We start from the raw sequence: 14,503 nt of genomic DNA, 5'->3' as shown, positions 1-14,503 counted from the left end.
TAATTGTTGTGTTTTGTTATGTTTGTGAGGGGTGTGGTGCTCCTTTCCTTGCTGTCTGTTATTGAGGTGTTAAAGTTTAGGATTGCCCTTTGGTCCGCTATGGTGTGTTCCTCCGTATGGACTTCGGTGATTCTGATTATGTTTCGGTTTGTTTTTGTACTTGGGTCACCCCAGTCCTGTCTTTCTCCCGTGGCCTGGGCCTGTGCTGATTGGTCTCCGGGAGGCCCCTTGCTCTCTTCTCCTCTGGCTGCCGATGTACCCTCCACTACGCTGTATTCGCTTTTTTTGTAGTCCATTTTGATCATCTCCTCCTTCGCCGGAGGTTCTTGTTTTGAGGGGGATGTTCCGTTTGTTTTGGTTGGTTAGAGTGGTGATGGTAAGTTGCTTGCATTGGCGCTGTTTAGATAGAGAGCCGTGCTGAGATCTTTGATAAATGAGAATTTTGTGTAGATTTTTGGTTGAAAACCCGTTTTGCTCCCTAACGGGCTATGTGAGCATTTACGCACTTTAGTGTCCCCATGGCTAATATGAAGGGGGGGAATCAGAGGGAGTTCACCCTCTTCCTCCCAATCTTTCCCTTGTCCTTCCCGTTCTCGTTTCCCACGTTGCAAACGTCCATTAAGTTCTTTTTAGAGTTATTCTTTTGCTTCCTTAGTCTTTTGGGTGGGCTTGTTGGCACCGAGTAGTTCCTTGTCTTCCCGGACCTCATTTCACTGCTTTCCTTTCTTTTTCTTGATTCTTATTTTCTATCTCTTATTGCTTCTTTTGGTCCCCCTTTTTTGTATCCTTTTAAGGCCTTTGCCCTTTGTCTTTTATCCTTGTCCTTTGTTTCCTTCGTATTCGCTCACTCTGTTGCCTTTGAAGGCACCTTGAAGATGCCTTGGTGTTGATAGGAGGTTTTTCCTTAGTTCCCTAGTTGATTAGTTTTGTTTAGCCAGTATTGGTTGTTTTGTTCCTTGGTTGCTCCCTTGTTTTCAGCTTAATTAATTCGTTAAATAGGTTGAATGTCCTAGGGAGTGGTGTTTGGGGTTGCAGGCGAGGTTCGAGCACAGGAGGGAGCGAACACTGAGTGAGCACTGAGTCGAAGCTCCCTCCTGGTTTGCCCGGCTTGACCGGCCTTTTTCCCAGCTTGCCGGTCTATCCTGTTGCAGTACGGTGCGGCAGAAGGGAAACGAAATGGTGAGCGGTGCGCGGGGCAGGGAACCGCAGGGAGCCGCAGGAACCGTGAGCAAACTCACCCGCCCGCGCTCACCTCACTCTCTGCCACCCACCCCTCCTCTCGCCCCCAGGTGCTGCAGATCTCAGGTGCTGGGCCAGACCGCGAGATCGTGCAAAGCAGAGGTAAACAGAGGTAAAGGGAGGCAGGGAGGCAGGGAGGCAGGGAGGCGGGGAGAACCGGAGCAAAGCGGGAAGGCACAGCAGGGGTCCACTCACAAGCTCAAATGCTCGTGCTCACTGCTCGCCGCTTACCCTACTGCTCCTCTTCCTTCCTCTCGCACCGAGTTTCCAGGTGTCAGGTGCCGGTGCCGGTTTCCACTGTAGCTCAGGCTTTTCGGAGCTTTAGGTGGGGCTGGGGGAGGAGGTGGGGGCTCCTTGCCTTGCCTTGTTCCTTGCCTCGTCCTCACCTCGTCCTTGCTCCTCGCGGCACCTCGCAGCTCCTCACAGCCTCCCGGCTCGCTGCTCTCCACTCACAGGATCACTGGTCAATAGCGCCCTCTCGTGGTATGTGAGTACAGAAGGAAACAGAATGAAGAGCAGTAAAGGGGAAGAGTTGCAGGTTCCAAGTAAAGCAAGGACTGGATGTCAAGGAAGGAGGTTGATCAGTGTACATTGGTCAGAGTGGCTGATGTCAGAGCAGCGGTACAATCTAAGTATGGAACTGACAGTGTCAGAGCTTCCCTTGTTTGTGTTGGTGACTGGGCGAGCACCAGAAAACCTGGCTTTATTCACAAGGTGGCTTCTTGGTTCTTGGCACCTGTAAGAGTGAAGGAGGTGTAATACCATGTGTTGGTGTTGGAGAATGGAAAGGCATGGAATAAGTGTGCTGTGTCTGTGGTACCGGGATCCAAGGCTGTGTTTGTTAGTGAGAAGAGGGGTATCTGTTTGGATGTTCATCCGAATCATACTACTTACAGGGAAATTCCTACTTGCCTCTTTCTGCCAGCTGCCCGTTACTAGAGGGAACTCCAGCCCCCAGGAAACATTGCGCCAGGAGGCGCCTACGTCAGGCACAGAGCCCCCAGAGGCACCTAAAATTAGCATGGAACTCCCGCTGTGTGGGAGCCTGCAACTTGCCTTTTACTGCCCCCACCAGCTGCCTGTTGCTAGAGGGGACTACAGCCCCCAGGAAACATGGTGCCATGAGGCGCCTACATCAGGCACAGAACACCCAGAGGTGCTTAAAATCAGCATGGGACTCCTGCTGTGTGGGAGCCTGCAACTTGCCTCTTTCTGTCACCGCTAGCTGCACGTTGCTAGAGGGGACTACAGCCCCAGTAAACATCACACCAGGAGGTACCTATGTCAGGCACAGAGCACCCGGAGGTGCTTAAAATCAGCACGGGACTCCCGCTGCACGGGAGCCCACAACTTGCCTCTTTCTGCCACCACCAGCTGCCCTTTGCTAGCGGGGACTCCAGGCCCCAGGAAACATCTCGCCAGGAGACTCCTACATCAGGCACAGAGCACCCGGAGGCGCTTAAAATCAGCACAGTACTCCAGTTGTGCGGGATGCACATGGGCATGCCTGGGCCAAGGACAGGCCTATCCTCGTCAGGAAAAGGCTGGGCTGGGCCACCTCTCTTGGCTTTGCATCAACTTTGTTTGACCTATTAGGACCCTCACCAGTCAAGACACAAACTGTGATTTCCAAGCGCTGTTCCCAAAGTCCTCTTGCTCCTTTCCTTATTTAGCTATTGCAATTGATGTGCTTCTTCATTTCTACACATCACTAAGTACTTGCTGAACTGTGTAAAGTTTGAAATTGGTCTCAAAACGTATTGTACAGAGTTCTTACTCCTTCTTCCTAGGGGTATTTTACCGCTGGCAGAATGAGGAAAAGGAAGTCTGCTGTAAGTGAGGGGTTGGGAAGTCTGATAGGCCCAGTTCGAAAGCAAGCAGACCAGAGTTCGCCCATAGATCAGCAGCTAACAACTGTGTGTTAGATCGTATTGATGACCTATTGGAGGAGTGTCAATGTATTTTTGCGCCCGAACCTATTTCAGTTCCCACGGTCAAACACATCCTTCAGTTGAGACTTCTCTTCCCATAATTCAAATTTCAAACTCACTGCACGAATTCCCTCTACATTTTCCAAACGAACTACAAGGAGTGCAAGGATTAAGCCCCCTAGTCACAGCAGTATCACGCAACCTGTGGTGGTTTCTGATGGTGTGGACCGAGGGATTCTTACCTCCTCCTTGGCCATGGATAACAGCAACCCAACAATTCCGGACACTAGTGTTATTGTTAACAATTCTACCAACATCCCCCTGCCCAATAGGTTCACTCCCTTCTTAGATGTAACCGACAATAATGTGGGGGGTGGGTGGTTGAAGTAGAGATGGTATCATGTCCACCAAGTTCAAGTTTCACATACCACGACCCAATTAACCATAGACACGAGGTTCAGTTAGGAGTGATGACACCAGTTGGGAAGGATATGATTGCGATCATCAGTGACCTTAGGGATAAAGTCATTTTACTCAAAACGCTAATCTTAGACCATGCAGATAAGGTAAAACTTCTCCTGGGTAGGGAGCCACCCCAAGCATCTATCCAAGGTTACCATAAGTGTCCTGAAATAAAATCTCATTCTCACCAGGACTATACTGCCTCCCGTAATCCCATGCATTACATCATTCCACTGATGTCCATTCCTGCATGCCTCCCTATAAAATCCCTACCTCTAAAGAATCAGGAATTAGGGGGTGGAAAAATGGGTAGAAACGCAACATTTGAGGACAGTAAAAAGCGTTACAATAGTGATACATGTGAGCTGACCCGTTGCCCGGCAAGGAGTATCTTCATGATAAATGGGCCTAAAACCCAGTTACACGCTTAAAACGAAGATCACGACTCCCTAATCAACAAATTGATTCATTGAATTAGAAAGGTTAGGGGGTGTAGAAAAAGGGCGAAGCCAGCGCTCCTTTCAAATGGATTCCATTGAACTGCACTTATGGGACGAGAACTTGGTGTATAATGTAATAGCACTGGAAGTAAGGGCATGCTCACCTTCACCAACTGGTATACAGATGAAATACCTCTGAGCTGGAAGTCTCTGCTCCAAACCCACAAAGGGCCAGGCACTCGGTCAGGTTCAGACTCAGCTTTAGATAATGTGGACTGACTGGTATCCCTAGATTCTCAAATTCATACCCCACTCCACCATACAGAACTGATTGTATATATCCGGCTGTTAATGACATATCACACACTGATCCTGCTCTGACTGCATTTCAGCCCTCGGGTTCTGTGGCTTTAAGTCTGTTACACATGGCTTCACATAGTGTTGAAACACACCCTGTAAAAGTAGACCTCAGCAAGGCCTACCAGTACAAGGGGTTAGCCCTTCTGCGCACTAGTCCTCAGAGCAATAAGTAGAGATTGGCATGGAAGCTGGAATATCAAAGAAAGAGTTTATGAAAGCTCATGAGGTGGAACTACATCCACACACAACCCTTCAGCAGTGTATGAGGTAGCACAGTGAGTAGGAGAACTGTGGGTCTTTTTATACTCACACAGGAGCTCAAAAAGAGGCGGTACAAGCACACATACGAAGAGTTACATACATAGATGGTCATACAGAGAATGCACAGTCAACAAAAGGGAGGAGCAATGAGTTGCTGACATCGGTTAAAACAGCCTGACATTTACAGACTACAGCAGGTGCATAGGCAGCTACAGACTTCTTCTGAGCATGTGCAGTGTAGCAGGGGCTAAGTATAGACAGTCCTCTAGCAAAGCACAAGGGTAATCAACAGCGAAGACGGAAGAAGCACATGGCAAGCACATGGTCAGTCAATATGGCTGCCAAAAACAATATGGCTTCAGCTCATGCTAACAGCGATCTTGGTCAATTTATAACAATCCTTCAGTCCCCATTAATAAACATCATGAGGTCCTAGAAGTCCTGGGTGAAATAACGACTGGTCAAGTCCTTGCTAACCCAAATATGCCAAGCATAGCAACTAAGCAACAAGAAATACGGCTGACATCATGGAACATAGCAGGGCTGAAAAGAAATACAAGGGATGCCGAATGGCAAAAATATACTGATGTCAGTGAAATCTGTCTGCTGCAAGAAACATGGGCCCTGGAAACTCTCTTCAAGCTTGAGTATAAAACATTCAGCGTTAATGCCATCCCCTCAGCTAGAGGTAGACCCGCGGGTGGCCTTGTCATCTGGGTAAAAAAAACCCTAAGTATTGATATAAGCCAGCTGGATATATTGGGGTTAAAGATTTCAACATATGATATAACTGATATCTATATAGTAAATAGCTTTAATAGACCAAGTCCATCCTGTAAGGTATCCCCAGCAATAGACCAGCTAGATAAATTTTTATGCACAATTGACACGAGGGCAATAGTGATTGTGGGGGGAGTCTTTAATCGCAAATTTGAACCGGTAGTAGGCTTAGAAAGCAATTTTGAAGAGGAGGACATTGCAAATAATATCCCTCGGCTGGATAGCAACCCTGCAGTGTCCTGTACAGTTGCAGTATTGCAACTTATTCGACTAGTTTCATGGCATGGACTCAGGGCTTTTAATGGTTGCGTGCCGTATGACAGCCCGAATGTTCTTACATTTAGCAGTAGAAGTTGTAAGAGCAGTATTGTTTATATATTGGTATCTATTAAATATTGGTCAAATGTCCATGATTTAACAGTTGAAACAAGAGCAGACAGTCATCATTATCCTTTGTGTTTCACATTAGCAGGCTCCCTCTACGAAGCCACAAACTGGAGAGACTATGACATTAACTTAATTCCAACGAAACCCATAGTTAGCAATAACGTAGAGCCTTAAAATGGCTATCAATAGTAGGAAAAGACGAGGTTATGACAAGGATTTATAACACCTTTTCAGATGTCATCTATCCGTACATCGACCTGCCTGTTGCAGAGATCCCTATATTACGGATCCACCAAACAATTGTAGGTAAATTAAAATCTATCCTGAGTAGTATTCCGAGGGAGAAGGGGGGGTGACAGACGCCATTAACCCAGCTAATCAGTGGTAGAACAATAAGTATTGTAGGTAAATTAAAATCTATCCTGAGTATTATTCCTAGGGAGAAGGAGGGTGACAGACACCATTAACCCAGCTAATCAGTGGTAGAACAATAAGTATTGCAAAGCTAAGAGCGAGCTCATTATGGCAGCCAAATCAAATAATGTCATGACACTTAGGCCCCCATTAGGATGACTTTGCCCGCCCACCATCCTCCCGGTACAGAGCAGTATTGTTTATATATTGGTATCTAATAAATATTGGTCAAATGTCCATGATTTAACAGTTGAAACAAGAGCAGACAGTCATCATTATCCTTTGTGTTTCACATTAGCAGGCTCCCTCTACGAATCCACAAACTGGAGAGACTATGACATTAACTTAATTCCAACAAAGCCCATAGTTAGCAATAATGTAGAGCCTTAAAATGGCTATCAATAGTGGGAAAAGACGAGGTTATGACAAGGATTTATAACACCTTTTCAGATGTCACCTCTCCGTACATCGACCTGCCTGTTGCAGAGATCCTTATATTACGGATCCACCAAACAATTGTAGGTAAATTAAAATCTATCCTGAGTAGTATTCCGAGGGAGAAGGGGGGGTGACAGACGCCATTAACCCAGCTAATCAGTGGTAGAACAATAAGTATTGCAAAGCTAAGAGCGAGCTCATTATGGCAGCCAAATCAAATAATGTCATGACACTTAGGCCCCCATTAGGATGACTTTGCCCGCCCGCCATCCACCTGGTACAAGGGGCCGCCCACCATAAGGGCGGGGGTCCCATGGGAGGAATTAGGATGCGCCCGCCACGGTGGGCAACCGCAATGGTAAAAATACATGTTGTGCATTTTAAAGCACAACGTGACAGGCACCGTGTGGTGCCTGCCACGTTGTACTTTGAAATGCAGGGGGGTACCATGAGCACCCCCACCCCCCGGAGTCCCTGGGAGCCCCCAACGGGCCCCAGAGCAGACTCTGCATGCTTTCCGTGGCAGCATTGCCATGCTAATATGGCGGGCGGTCATTCCAGCACAGCACGGATGGCGGGCGGATCGCCTAGCGCCAGCCTGGTGGAGGCGATCCGCCCGCCGTCCTAATGGGCCCCCTAGAGTCAAAAGGTCCAAGTATAAGAGATTATTAGAGCAAAACAAGAAAAACTTGGATGATAGAGTCTGGATGGAATTGATCACAGCAGCCAAAACTAAGGACCAGGCTGGTTTTTGGCGATTGATAGCCAAAGGTAATAAATTGGGAAGAAGTAAGAACGACCTTTTCCTGGACTCAGGTACCTGGGTCAATCATTGTTCTAAACTATATTCAGGGACTATAACAGTACAATAAATAACCAACAAGGTTATATAACAATCCCCGCAATAACCACCTCGTTTTTTAGTTTAGAGGAACACATAGCAGCAATTGACACAGTAAAATCAGGGAAAGCCCCAGGCCCAGACAAAATACCAGGCTACCTGTTGAGGCATGACAAAGCTGTTCGGGGGTCATATGTTATTCTTCTTTTTAATGCAGTGGTGGCAGGCGCCCCAGTGCCGGAGTTATGGAAAGGGGCCGAAATTATTACTATTTGTAAAAAAGGTGATCGCCAAGACCGTGCATATTACCGGTCTATAAGCTTAATAAATACTCTACAAAAGATCTATGCTAAGCAGATTTTAACAAAACTAAATGACTGGATTGAAGAGAACCAGATTTTAACACAATACCAGGCTGGGCTTAGAGCTAGAATCAGCACAATTGACCAGGTTTTTAGATTCCTCTGTATGAGTTGGAAATATACGATTTTAAAAAAAGGCCACTTGTACATAGCTTTTATTGATCTGAAGGCCGTCTTTGACCTCATCCCCAGAGATTTGCTCTATAGTGCACTAAAAAACCAAGGTGTGCCAGAGGAACGTCTTGTGCAAATAATAGGATTTCATGATAACTATGCAAAACTCAGATGGGGCCCAAGGAGAGAGCTTACTGAGGAAATTCCCGTAAGGAGGGGTGTAAGACAGGACTGCAAACTGGCACCCACCCTATTTTCAGTGTATGTATATGACGCCCCAAAATATCTTCTGGGTGTACACACGACTCACCGAAATTAGGTGGGAGCCAGTAACAACTCTTTTATTTGCAGATGACACTATTGTAGTAGCTCAAACCCCAAAGGAATTACAATATTTAATAGACTCCTTCGGCGTTTATTGTGTTTCTAAGGGTTTAGAAATAAACTCTAGCAAAACGAAATACATGCCAGTTTATCCGCACAAATCATTCAAGAAGAATATAACTGTCCAAAAACAGAAGCTAGAATATGTGTCGAATTTTACTTACCTTGGTAATACACTTGACTCTAAAAGGACCTGGTACCTACATCTGCAAAAAAGCAAGACCACTTTGCTCCAAACTTCCTTACGAATACTAAAAAAACATGTGAATAGTATTACTAAGGCAGTGTCCCCTGCACTTGAAGTGTATAAATACAGGGCACAATCCTGTAGGAATATGTTCGCGGGGAAGAAAATACGTTTTTAGGAAGTTGCTATGCCTCCCTGTGCGCACACCTGTCATTCCTATTGTTATGGATTTGAACGTAAAACGTATTGACCATCATGCCATACTGAGACCCTTGTTGTCCTGGGTCTGATTGTGGTCTACAACAGAACTCTCAAGTTATAAAGAAGGGCTAGAAGAGATCCTAAGGTGTGAGCAAGGTACTAGCCTTCAGCGGGTCAAGCATGTGTATTTATGGTTTTGTAAACTAGTACTGAAGCCTATTTGGGAAGCACCTACCCTACTGACATCAGCCTTCCCAAAAAGTTTGAAAACTGATTTTTGGGTGTACATACAAAATAGTATTTCCCATTGCCCAGATATAGGTAGATTAACGTCTCAGTTTTTCCTTATGAAACCAGTTCCAGCTTTTGAGCAATATCTGGACGAAGTGCAGCCCCAGTTGGCTAAATCTTTGTACATGAAATTTCACTATGGTATTCAAACACAGCGAAATGGGGTCGAAGTATAGGTGCAAATAATGATGATTATTATGCACTATGCCAATCCATTGTACAAGAAAATGATTTACACATATTATTCTTTAGCCCAGCATACGCCACGCCAAGGACAAAATGGATCAAACCCATCTGTCCGAATTTGAGAATAAGTCTTGTTTTGAGGTGAAAAGAATACTAAAAACTTTTTAGTGTTAGCAGATATTGGTTTGCTGTGGGTATACTAAGAGAAAAAAATAATTTACATTTTAATTTTCTGAATTTAATGTGTTATCTTAATTTAAAAATGCACTTTACTGGATCTGTCTAAAGTCTAGGTAGAACGTATTGCTGGTTATGCTACGTGTCATTCAAGGTTGCCTATAAGCACTCCTTAAGCACTTGCACTTTAGAACGCTCTAAAGACTAAGCTGAATGTATTGCTGGTTATGCTATGTGCTGCTCAAGGGTGGCTACAAGCACTTTTTAAGCACTTGCACCCTTGCCAATTGCTCAGGTCCTATGAGGGAAAGCTCCATCCATTTATATGTAATTTTCTAGTATTTGTATCTTCCTAACCCATCCTCGTTTTTATATTCTCTTCAATGTTTTAAGTATATTGGACTGTATGCTATGTGCTGTATAAGGTCGCTTATAAGCACTTTTAAAGCACTTGCACTTTGTTGCTGTATAGATTCTATCAGTGGGAAAGCTCTAGCCATTCATATATATATACCTTTCCAGTGCCTGCATCTTCCTAACTGGATTTCACATTCTCTTCAATGATTTATCTTTGTTGGTATGTAAGATTAGCACTTTTTAATATTTGTTTTGTTATATCGTACTTTACTTGATATATCGATTGCCGGTTCTTTTATTTCAAATGTATTTATTCTAGTAACTGCATTTGATTAAGGCAGCACCAATGGAATGCCTTGTATTTTTAATTGTGTTTTATTAATCAATATGTATGAATTGTTATTATGCATCTTTTATGTTTTTTTCATACCGAAATAAAGAATATTGAATTGAATTGATTTGAGTGTTCATTCAGATCATACTCCCTGCAAGGAAATTTCTTCTAGGATGAGAGTCGCCCTTGCCAGGTTCCAGGATTACATCATGCATTAGTCGCTTAATTGTTTATCTTCCATTTTGCATTTAACATTGTTTTTTATTTCAGTTTTCTGTATCTGTTTAATGCATCATTGTTATACTTGTGTTGCCTTGTTAAAGAAGGGGGGTGTGTTGGGATCTGGTGTTTTCTGCTCGTGAGTGTTCCCTGAGTTCCCTGCGTGGAACATGGAACATTGGTGAGTCAGCAGTTGCTGCCGGGAGTTGGAGGAGATCAGACGGAATGAAGTGAATTGGCAACTTACACTTGCTCTTAACCTGTTAAGCTCAGCTAGTTTTTTTCTAAATCTAAAGGAGTTCTATAGGTAAGTTTAGTGCTTGCTAAGACTCAAAAGAGAGTACTGAAGTAGTTTCCTGAAATTCAATATCTTGCCGAATTTGAGCTACATTGTGCAGATATTCTGAGGAGTAACATGCTGGATACATAGTTTCCAAGAAGAAGTCATAATCTGGAAAGGATGTGTCTTTATGAAATACTTCAACATTATACTTTCAGAAGTAATGTCAGTGAAAACTTAGATGAAGGGAAATTTGCTTTGGCTGGATGCAAATGATGTTTGGTGAGACATAACAAAGGAAATGCAATCAACCATCGAAAGCTAAGTTGCCAAACTCCAGACAAAAGTGAGTTTTTCTATTTAGCTGTGTTACAGTTGATTAAACCACGTCAAATTGAAAGGGAGCTACTTGGAAAATTTGACTGTTACGAAGGCTCTTTCACCGCTGTGATAGACAGCATTGAGTGCTCTGTGTTTCCAGTGGATCTTCAAATGTTGAGAGATGAGATTGAACGAGAAGAAACAATTGCTGCTGAGATAGCAAGTGGGAGTTCTCAGAGGAGGCAAAGTTCAGCACCTGGAAGTCAAGATCCTCTTGGACAGTCAATCATTGAAAATGAAGCTGCAATAGCTATGAATGAGGTGGGGAATACAATGCAGCAAGTAAGCCAGGAAACTGTAAATCTAGAACTACAAATCCAGCAATTGAATGCAGATCAGCAAGACATTTTTGGAGCGGGAAAAGGGAAAATAGAACATGGGTTTCTCAATGAGAATACAAAGTGGGCATGTTCGACATATAAACCAGTTCTATGGTACATAAGTGGTCAAGCTGGAACTGGAAAAATCTTCTAGATTAAATTACAGACAAGTTACCAACAGAAGAGAACAGATTCCAATTTGTTGTGTCTAGTCACTGAATCAACAGGCTTAGCTGCTCATAATGTTATAGAAGTTACCCTTCAGTGATTGTTAATGCTGCCTGTTGAACATGTCAACAAATTACAAGACAACAAATTATCTGGTGATGCTTGTCATGAAGTGGCAAGAGCATTAAATAAATTAAAGCTACTAATTATTGATGAAGTCAGCATGGTGTCTAACCTAATGGTAGCTTTTATACATTTAAGAATATAGCAAATATTAAAATCTGACTATGATGCACTTTTGAAGGAAAACACTTAATAGTCTTTGGAGACCTGTTACAGCTAACTGTGGTAAAAGGACAACCTGTATTCAAGAAACTACTACATAATGAAATAAGGAATTCACTAGAAAGTTTTGAAAATGTCAAACTTTCAATACAAAGAGTTAATCCAAAATATGCGCCAAACATCAGACATGCATTATGCAGATATACTAAAGGATAGAAAAGTGGGAGTCCTCACAAAAGAGGGAAAGACAGTATTGCAAGCTCGTCTCATCAAAAGGTTGTTTCCACATAATATTTCAGCTTCTGAAGTAATGTACAATTTTGTTAAGGAAGAGAAGTCTATTGTTTGTTTCATGCCAACTCTTGAGGAGTGTAGTAAATTCAATGACCCATTATTGCAACTGGAAAATGAAGAGATTGTCAAAATTAGAGCAAATGATCAAATGGACCAGCAAATGATCAAATGGACCATCAAGGAGTCACAGTGCTAGTAACAGAAAAACTGCAATTGAAATTGGATAGTTTAGAAAAGTCTGTGTCGAAAACTGCGGGATTAGAAAAACAGTAATGTATCTGTAAAAATTGTTGGGTAATCTTAAATCGTAATTTAAATGTTGAAGGAGGGCTAGTGAATGGTGCAATGGGTAAAGTTATGACGTTTGTCAATTATCCAAATAGAAATTATGTGGAATACTTAGCCATAACATTTGATGCTTTGCTGAAGTTAAGAGATTGGTAGACATTTTTTACATTTCCTACTTGTAAAAGAGTTGTATGTCCAGCGAAAACAGTTCCCATTATCTTTAGCGTATGCTGTAACTATTCATAAATTGAGACCTCAAGTAAATAACTGCTCCAAGTAATATGTGGGGAGACTATATCTCTAACGACATCCCAAGTGACAAATAGTTATACAATTTTATAAAAAAATGTTAAACATATACAGGTAAACACACCAGAGAATTTGGGAATAATAACAAAATTTATTAAAATACCTCCCGCTAGGGGTTACATTCTAGATAAAACAATTTTAAAAATACGGAGAGTCAAAGTAAAAGGGTCGACGCAGCGTTTCGGTGTGGACTTCGAATGTTTACACCTTCTTCAGGACACTTTGACAGTTTCTTAAGTCATCTAAAAATGTTTTAAAAAAACATCATTTTAGAATTTATAACTTGTAACACATTATCATCTTAAAACATTTATGTATACTAACTGGTGTGTCTAGAGACTATTCAATTATTACTACAGCGTAGACTAGGGATGTGTTTTTAGACCTACTATATTCATTTTCCTTTGAATACACGGCCAGCGTTTATTAATTAAAATATATTGGGATCCTTACGTATCCTCTTTTATAAAGGGTATGTCCTTATTCATCAAACTTTGCACCTGTTAGTATACTCTTTTCAATTTTGAGATATACTTCACACTCAATGGAAGACGTCTGTGCCTTGACTTTTATTCAATGGCCTTGATGGAGAAATAAGTTTTAAGAAACATTTGTAGTTGACAATCTTATTTTCCTATATCTTAGTTCAACTATTTATTTTGATGTCATATATATTACCTGTGTTTGGTTCAAGTACACTTAGGAAAACTCTGGAGGGGCCACCGTATCTTTGCGGATAGTTATAGATAATAACTTTGCATTGTAATCCTCATTTGTATCAAGCAGCTATTTTCATTAGCGCTATTCTTCTTCGATTTTTCTCAATAAAACCTGTTGATGTAAATTTAGTGTAATTTAAATAAACCGCTTAGTACTTGTGGGTCATTGATAACATATTTAACATATGTACTCGGTTCTTATTGCTTGGAGACCATATCATAATGTCCCTCCTCAGTCCCATATGTAGCCATTCTACAGTTTAACAAATAAACATATGGGAAAAATACCCTTTCAGTGGACTTGGCATTTTTTACATTAGTTAATAACACGAAGGACATTTGAGTAGTTTACTTCCGTCGGACTTGGCTCTAAAACGGCTATTTAGATTCTGCTATTCCCAGGTCTGTGTTAACCAATCTTAAGTTATAAAATAGTCGTATAGCGGGCCGACATTAGACCACTACCCTCCTCGGTTAGTCCCTCGAGTCTATTCACTCTCTTACCGGTGTCTTAGTGATCGGCCTCCCTGCTCCTCCAGGTTCCTCGTCATCCGGATAGATAGTTCACCGGATGACGGGCTGGATTAAGTACTCGCTCTTCCGGGGTTAACCTGGAAGTTGTTTCAGTACTTTATATTATTATCTTTGCGGTTGAGCGCTAGCCTGATGCATTTCTATAGATACACTCAAACTGCAAAAACAAACCTTCACTCGAATTTGTAAATAGTTTGTCGCCGTGCTACCACTTATTTTTCATCGAGCATAACCTGGAAGTGCTCGTAATGCGGGTGCGCTATTATTATTATATTTATGTGTATTTGGGTTATAACAATATCAAGGAGGAATGAAAAAAGGAGGCATGTACTTTATAAACTGCCTGATTCACTCATATTATATACATATATATTAAAACTATGGTCGGCTCCTACTTACTTCGAAATGGTCGCCATTTTGGGTTGGGATAAATGCGGTGTTTGTGTGTTTATGTTTTTAGATCACTCCTCGTTATCTGCGGGATAACATTTCTTTAAGGCAAGGATAATTGATGCTATCATGTATCCTGTCACGTAGGATCGAACTGCCCGTTATGGTGT

General features: G+C 42.5%; 1 long non-coding RNA gene across 1 annotated transcript; it reads right to left on the bottom strand.

Annotated features, from left to right (window-relative positions):
* Window positions 1-12,776: 12,776 nt before the first annotated feature.
* On the bottom strand, window positions 12,777-13,501 carry LOC144827499 (uncharacterized). Its single transcript, XR_013610215.1, has 3 exons — window positions 13,369-13,501; window positions 13,191-13,271; window positions 12,777-12,932 (listed from the first exon to the last, which is right to left on the bottom strand). It is a non-coding gene; the product is annotated as an uncharacterized LOC144827499 (long non-coding RNA).
* Between the last annotated feature and the right edge of the window lie 1,002 nt (window positions 13,502-14,503).

The sequence above is a fragment of the Lissotriton helveticus genome, chromosome 4_1 (assembly GCF_964261635.1).
Source record: "Lissotriton helveticus chromosome 4_1, aLisHel1.1, whole genome shotgun sequence".
Taxonomy (NCBI): Eukaryota; Metazoa; Chordata; class Amphibia; order Caudata; family Salamandridae; genus Lissotriton; species Lissotriton helveticus.
Note: the sequence above shows the minus strand (reverse complement) of the source record. Positions and strands in the feature narration are given on the sequence as shown.